Raw genomic sequence first — 6,780 nt, 5'->3', positions numbered from 1 at the left:
GTTAGCTCCTCGTCAATACGTTGTTTCTAACTTATTCACAAGCGACAAAGGAGTTGAGGAAATAACAGCTAGAAGGGTAAAATGGTAATTTTGTAAATCCCGACTAGCTGATGATATTCATGAAGGGTAAACACTGATAATATTCTTTGGATCCACTCATTACAATTAGGTTGAATTCTTGAGTAGAAAATAAATTCATTTGAACCGAGAGATTTTCAGTGTCAACTCTTTAGTGGAGTCAGTTGACATTAAGCTAACTTTGGAAAAGGTTTGTGAACTTTTGAGTCGAAGTATTTTAGCTCAAGCTTTGTTCATTTGGATCCATGAGGCCACTGTCACGAATCACATCGAGTAGGAATAGTCAAACTGGAAGCTAAGTCAAAACAAGAACGAAAATTGTCAAAAGGGTATTTTTGTCATTTGAGACATAGCATGAAATGAATGTCAATAAATTTTTTGACAAGGTCATTTGATGACTTGGTAATACTCGGCCATGACTTGATCATTGGGCCTTGTGGATTAATTTCATTTCATAAGAATTTTATTGAAAATTTTTAATGGGCCTTTTTCATGTTCTCATGAACAAATGAAGAAGCTTCTAGAAGCTCCTTCTAGAATTAAAATGGGCGCCTACTACCCAAGAGATAGAGAGAATATTTTGTGCATAAATGTATCAAGATACTTGCCAAAAGAAAAAGAGGAAACAAATTTCCTCTATGAGGAAACAAGGAGAATCGGCCAAGGCAACCAAGAAGGGAAACAAAGGAGGAAACTAATCCCTTGGGGATTAGCATGAGGTGGGCGCATATTTGGATGGGAATGGGTAATAAAAGATTGCTCATAAAGGCTTGGAAAATAAGAGGAAACTCCTTCTTTCCAAGGCCAACCCTTCTCCTATAAATAGGACCCTCATTCCTCTCATTCTATTCATTCCAAAGTTTTAGAGATTGAGAGCCTCTCTCTCTAGACTTGGCCGCCCCTCTCCTCTCTCTCTGTAGTCAATTTCGTTTTATTGTTTTGGCACCTAGGTCCTCATTTGACCTAGAGTTTAGCTCTGCGACTTCAAGACTCGTTCTTAAGTCGTAGTGTTTAAAAGTGCCCATTCACTGATTCCTTTTATTTCGAGTGACTTAGTGATAGAAACTTTCGTGGTTGCTCGAGTTGCCGAGGAAAGAAAGAGAGACGTGCTGCGAGGGAGACGAACGTTTCCAACCTTCCAAAGGTTCATCAACGTTCAAGCTTCTAAAGAGGTTAGTAAATTTAATAAGCTCATATTAGTTTTTATTTGCATGTGCTTGCTCTTTGTCTAGGTTAGTAAAAAACTGTTTTTACTTGAAAAGAAAATTTTTAAATTCCGCCGCTTAACGAAGCGTTAAACTTTTTCTTAAATCCTAGATCAATTCCAACAGTTTGATCTAGTGTACTCAAAGCGGTATTTCATTGCCATCATAGAGAGTCTGTCAATCATCTCCTTTTTAATACGAAATATCATATCTTCTTCCAAGTCTTCAATATTGTTTTCAAGAATAACCAGAAATGGAGATTCTGCTTCTCCTTTTGTTGAAAATTCATCTTCTTCCATTTTAGGACTCTCATCTCTCTCTCTCCTTTCTCTTTGTTTCAGCTTTGTGTTCATTTGTTGTTGTATCGTTTTCCACGATTAAAGAACAATTCTTGTACTGTGCATTGTTCTTCAGAAGGTACATCAAGACTTCAAGATTGTCGTCATTTTCAATCCTCATTCCTCTTAAACCCTTATGCTCTGTGTTAAATGATACTTTTAATTCGGCTTTGTTGTCATTGAAAACTTCCTTGAATAATTTCGTAATGAGCTCAATGTAACTCATGCCTTGACTAAACCATTTTTGCATTGTTGTTGATGTATATTTAATCAGCATCCCAAATTGCACCATATTTTACAGCAATTGGGTCTTTTCCATTATCAAAATTAACCCTGCAAATATACATATATTATACATCATCAAATATATTCCAAGTGTAATAATTTTTTATCTGTGATTATACACTATCTGTAATAAATAGGAACTGCAAATTTTTATTTTATTTGTAATTTGTTATGTGAGTTTATTTTTAGCTGTGTTTATGATGAATTGAAATTTTTTTGATATGCAAGTCTACATTTTATTTAGAAATGCGTCACTGTCAGTCTACCCTGAATATTCTAAGAATACAAGTAGTTTGTGTTGCTGAATGAATCAACTCATTGTGATATCATGCAATTGTAAACTTTGTTTTAGTGCAATGTGATACCCAAAATTCACTATGAGTTTACTTTGAATCTATTGAACTTTGTATCGTGAATCTACTTTATTTTCACTATGAGTCAAATAATGTTATTCTTACTATAAATACGTTTGTGTGTAAAAATAATGAAATTCGAGTAGGCAATACCTGTGATCAATGTTGATGGCGAAGAATTGCTGATGAAAATCGTCTGAATAATCGATGTGAAAGAAGAAAAAGGAATTGCTGAGAAAAATCGTCGGAATAATTACAATTTTTTGAGTTGAAAAGCAAAACCTACGAATCTTCATTTTTTTTTCATTCTAAAATGTTGAATCATATAGAAAGAACAAAAACCTAATTTTCAAATTCAGTTTCCAAAAACAAGTAATCAATATTCGAACCTGAAAAATTTGGCTTTGGCAGTTGTTGTCGGCCCGTCTCGGACCGACGAGGAAAAAGACATCACTTCGACCCGCGCGACCGGCGTGAGGCCTTTGACGGCGGAGCCTTGCCTCAGCTATTGGCCGGCCCAAACCAATGGCCGACCCAAGTTCCAGCCGGTCAATGGCCGGCCATATGCTCAGCCGGCCCATGGCCGGCCCAAGGGTGTCACTCGGCCATTGGCCGAGTCAAAGCTTCAGCCGGCCAATGGCCGGCCCAGTTCACTCGGCCATTGGCCGAGGCAAAGTTTCAGTTGGCCAATGGCCGACCCAAGGGTCTCACTCGGCCATTGGCCGAGGCAAAGCTTCAGACGGCCAATGGCCGGCCCAGTTCACTCGGCCATTGGCCGAGGCAAAGTTTCAGTCGGCCAATGGCCGACCCAAGGGTCTCACTCGGCCATTGGCCGAGGCAAAGCTTCAGCCGGCCAATGGCCGGCCTAGTTCACTCGGCCATTGGCCGAGGCAAAGTTTCAGTCGGCCAATGGCCGACCCAAGGGTCTCACTCGGCCATTGGCCGAGGCAAAGCTTCAGCCGGCCAATGGCCGGCCCAGTTCACTCGGCCATTGGCCGAGGCAAAGCTTCAGTCGGCCAATGGCCGACCCAACATGCTCACTCGGCCATTGGCCGGCCCAACCCTTCAGCCGGCCAATGGCCGGCCCAACCCTTCAGCCGGCCAATGGCCGACCCAACCTTGCTCACTCGGCCAATGGGTCTTCAAACCACCCCTTGGCTGCCTATAAATACAAGGGTCCTTCCCTTGACCCAGGTAATCCATCCTTGAGCACTGAAACGCTGCCGAACTCGTACCCCGCTCGTTTCTCTCAAGCTTTGGCCTCTAAACACCCCTAAAACCTCAATACTCCACCTCAATCACACTAATGTTGAGCGTCGGAGAGGTAAACAGGGGCACCCCCCTTGTTTCCCCTTTGTAGTTCACGTGTTCTCTACTCCTTTGCAGGTACTCTGACGAACTCAAGGGACATCCACAGCTGAGGGACGACTCGGGATACCGGGTCCGACACGCTCGAGTCAAGACGAGACCACTTGGTCCGGCCTTGGGTCTAACCGTCTTTGTCTGCTAAATAGTTGTCCGAAAAATGGCGACAACATTTTGGCGCTAGAAGGAGGGGATCTCTCGACCTTGGCAACACATCCCCTCTACCGGTTTTCTTCTCACTTCTACGACTCTCGAGAGATGAGTCGTAGCCCCGCCACCTCCGTGGGCGCCCGAGCGACTAGCTCGAGGCGCGACCTCCAAGGCTCTGCGCACCGTCGCGAAGGGCAACCTCGTGATAACGAGAGCCAGCCCCGAGACCCGGCGAATGACCCCGAGGCCGCAGTCCGAGAGGACACGGCTCGAAGGCTCGCCGAGCTCCTAGACCGCCCCGGTGTCACCGGCGCGCTCATCGCCGACCTCCTCGACTCCAACAATGTCGATGACATCAACCTCGAGACCGACCTCGACCACCTTGCTCACGAAAGGGGACGCACGCGCACGCTTCCAAGGGGACACCCTCGGGCGGCCGCACCGAGACGTCAACTTTCTTATGAGCACGCGCACGCGCCCTCGAGGGAACACCCTCGGGCGACCACGTCAAGGCGTCAAAACTCGTGCGATACCCGAGGACGCTCGGTCTCGAGGTCCCAGAAGGGACGCTCCAAGCTCACCGTCCGCGTCCAAAACCCTTGTGAAGGTGACAACGTCGATGGTCTCGGCCTCCGCCAAAGGCGTCGCCTGAATGATGCGCCCTTAACAAGGGTGATAGGGACGGCCTCCGGAGACTTGAGAGACCGCCTCAACTCTCAAAGAGAGGATCCCGAGTTCTACTTGAGAGAAAAACTCGACGCTCAACGTGAGACCGCGATCGTCTTGGGGCAGCGACCACCCAACATTGATCAAGCACCCAACCAAAAGCGCGCAGCCGTGGGTGTGAAACCGGCCGTTGGTCCCGAGTCACGAAGGAAAAGGCGCCGGAAGGGTCAAGTCCCTAACGACCACCCTTCTCCAGCCCCGAAGCAAACCTTCGTCCCGCTCAACACAACGCCCGACAGGATCCTGAGTTTACGCCGCAATGAGCTAGGAAGCCCCGCTCCACTCACAAAGGACCCCGCGAAGCGAGATCGAAGTAGGTTCTGCGAATACCACAAAGATCACGGGCACGTGACGATCGAATGCAAGCAGCTTAAGAAGCGAATTGATTCCCTAATTCGAGGTGGGAACCTCAGGGAATTCATCGCACCCGCTAGCAAGACATGATTGTCGCGACTCCGACATTTAAATTCATGCCCGAACTCGATCGGCTTCGTGGTCACTTTCATTTCAAAAATGTAATTTCCTTTTTTCAAAGAAGGCCAAGTGCCATGACAAACTGTAACGACCCCCTTATTGCAATAAAGAGTTATTTCACACATGAAAAAGTGTAACGCACACTATTGTATACCTCTAATACGAGAGTTTCTTGGCCTTCGTCTCAAAAACGCAAGAAACTCGGGGGGCTAACAGGGGTCGATGCTCCATCAACAACAACTAAAAAAAAACATATATATATATAATAATAATAATAAAGTCTCATGGGGCCGATGGTTAGGCCGGAGGCCCCAAAGAAAAGCTTTTCACGTAACTCCTCGAGATGAGTTCATTCCTCGAGTCGAGTTCGAACCCACGAGTCGACCGATACTCCTCGTGCCGATTCATCACGTAGCTCCTCGTGCAGGCTTTACATGAGTCCTCGAGTTGAGCCCGAGTCCACGAGTCGACTGATACTCCTCGTGCCGATTCTCACGAATTTTCCGGATGTCGAGCTCATCAGCTCGCCTCGCCTGGCCGAGCTCATCAGCTCGCCTCGCCTGGCCGAGCTCATCTACTCGCCTTGCCTGGCCGAGCTCATCAGCTCGCCTCGCCTTGGCCGAGCTCATCAGCCCGCCTCGCCTGGCCGAGCTCATCTACTCGCCTTGCCTGGCCGAGCAGATCAGCTCGCCTCGCCTTGGCCGAGCTCATCAGCCCGCCTCGCCTGGCCGAGCTCAGCAGCTCGCCCCGCCTGGCCGAGCTCATCTGCTCGCCTCGCCTGGCCAAGCTCATCGGCTCGCCTCGCCCTGGCCGAGCTCAGCAGCTCGCCTCGCCTGGCCGAGCTTAGCAGCTCGCCTCGCCTGGCCGAGCTCAGCAGCTCGCCTCGCCTGGCCGAGCTCATCAGCTCGCCTCGCCTGGCCGAGCTCGTCAACTCTCCTGGTTGATTTCGCCTGGCCGAGCTCGTCAACTCGCCTGGTTGATTTCGCCTGGCCAAGCTCGTCTGGTCGAGCTCGTCACCTCGTCTGGTTGAGTTCGTTGCCTCGCCTGGTCGAGCTCGGCACTTCGTCTAGACGAGCTGGAGCGACTTCGTCGTTTCGTCCAAACGTCTTTGGATTCGGTTCATCAGTTCGCCCAACCGTGTTGGGCTAACTCTCTCAAAAACAAAAAACAGATAAAAGCATAATAATGTCCCAAGGGGCCTGTGGTTAGGCCGGAGGTCCCAAAGAGAGACAACCTTCTCATATCTCCTCGAGACGAGTTCATTCCTCGAGTCGAGTTTGAGTCCACGAGTCGACTAATACTCCTCGTGCCGACTCTTCACATATCTCCTCGAGACGAGTTCATTCCTCGAGTCGAGTTTGAGTCCACGAGTCGACTAATACTCCTCGTGCCGACTCTTCACATATCTCCTCGAGACGAGTTCATTCCTCGAGTCGAGTTTGAGTCCACGAGTCGACTAATACTCCTCGTGCCGACTCTTCACATATCTCCTCGAGATGAGTTCACTCCTCGAGTCGAGTTTGAGTCCACGAGTCGACTAATACTCCTCGTGCCGACTCTTCACATATCTCCTCGAGACAAGTTCATTCCTCGAGTCGAGTTTGAGTCCACGAGTCGGCTAATACTCCTCGTGCCGACTCTTCACATATCTCCTCGAGACGAGTTCATTCCTCGAGTCGAGTTTGAGTCCACGAGTCGACTAATACTCCTCGTGCCGACTCTTCACATATCTCCTCGAGACGAGTTCATTCCTCGAGTCGAGTTTGAGTCCACGAGTCGACTAATACTCCTCGTGCCGACTCTTCA

This window comes from Urtica dioica, chromosome 7 (genome assembly GCF_054948205.1).
Source record: "Urtica dioica subsp. dioica isolate 48M chromosome 7, U.dioica_male_clone48M_v1_H2, whole genome shotgun sequence".
Lineage (NCBI taxonomy): Eukaryota > Viridiplantae > Streptophyta > Magnoliopsida > Rosales > Urticaceae > Urtica > Urtica dioica.
The sequence above is the reverse complement of the archived record's forward strand: the minus strand, read 5'-3'. Positions refer to the sequence as shown.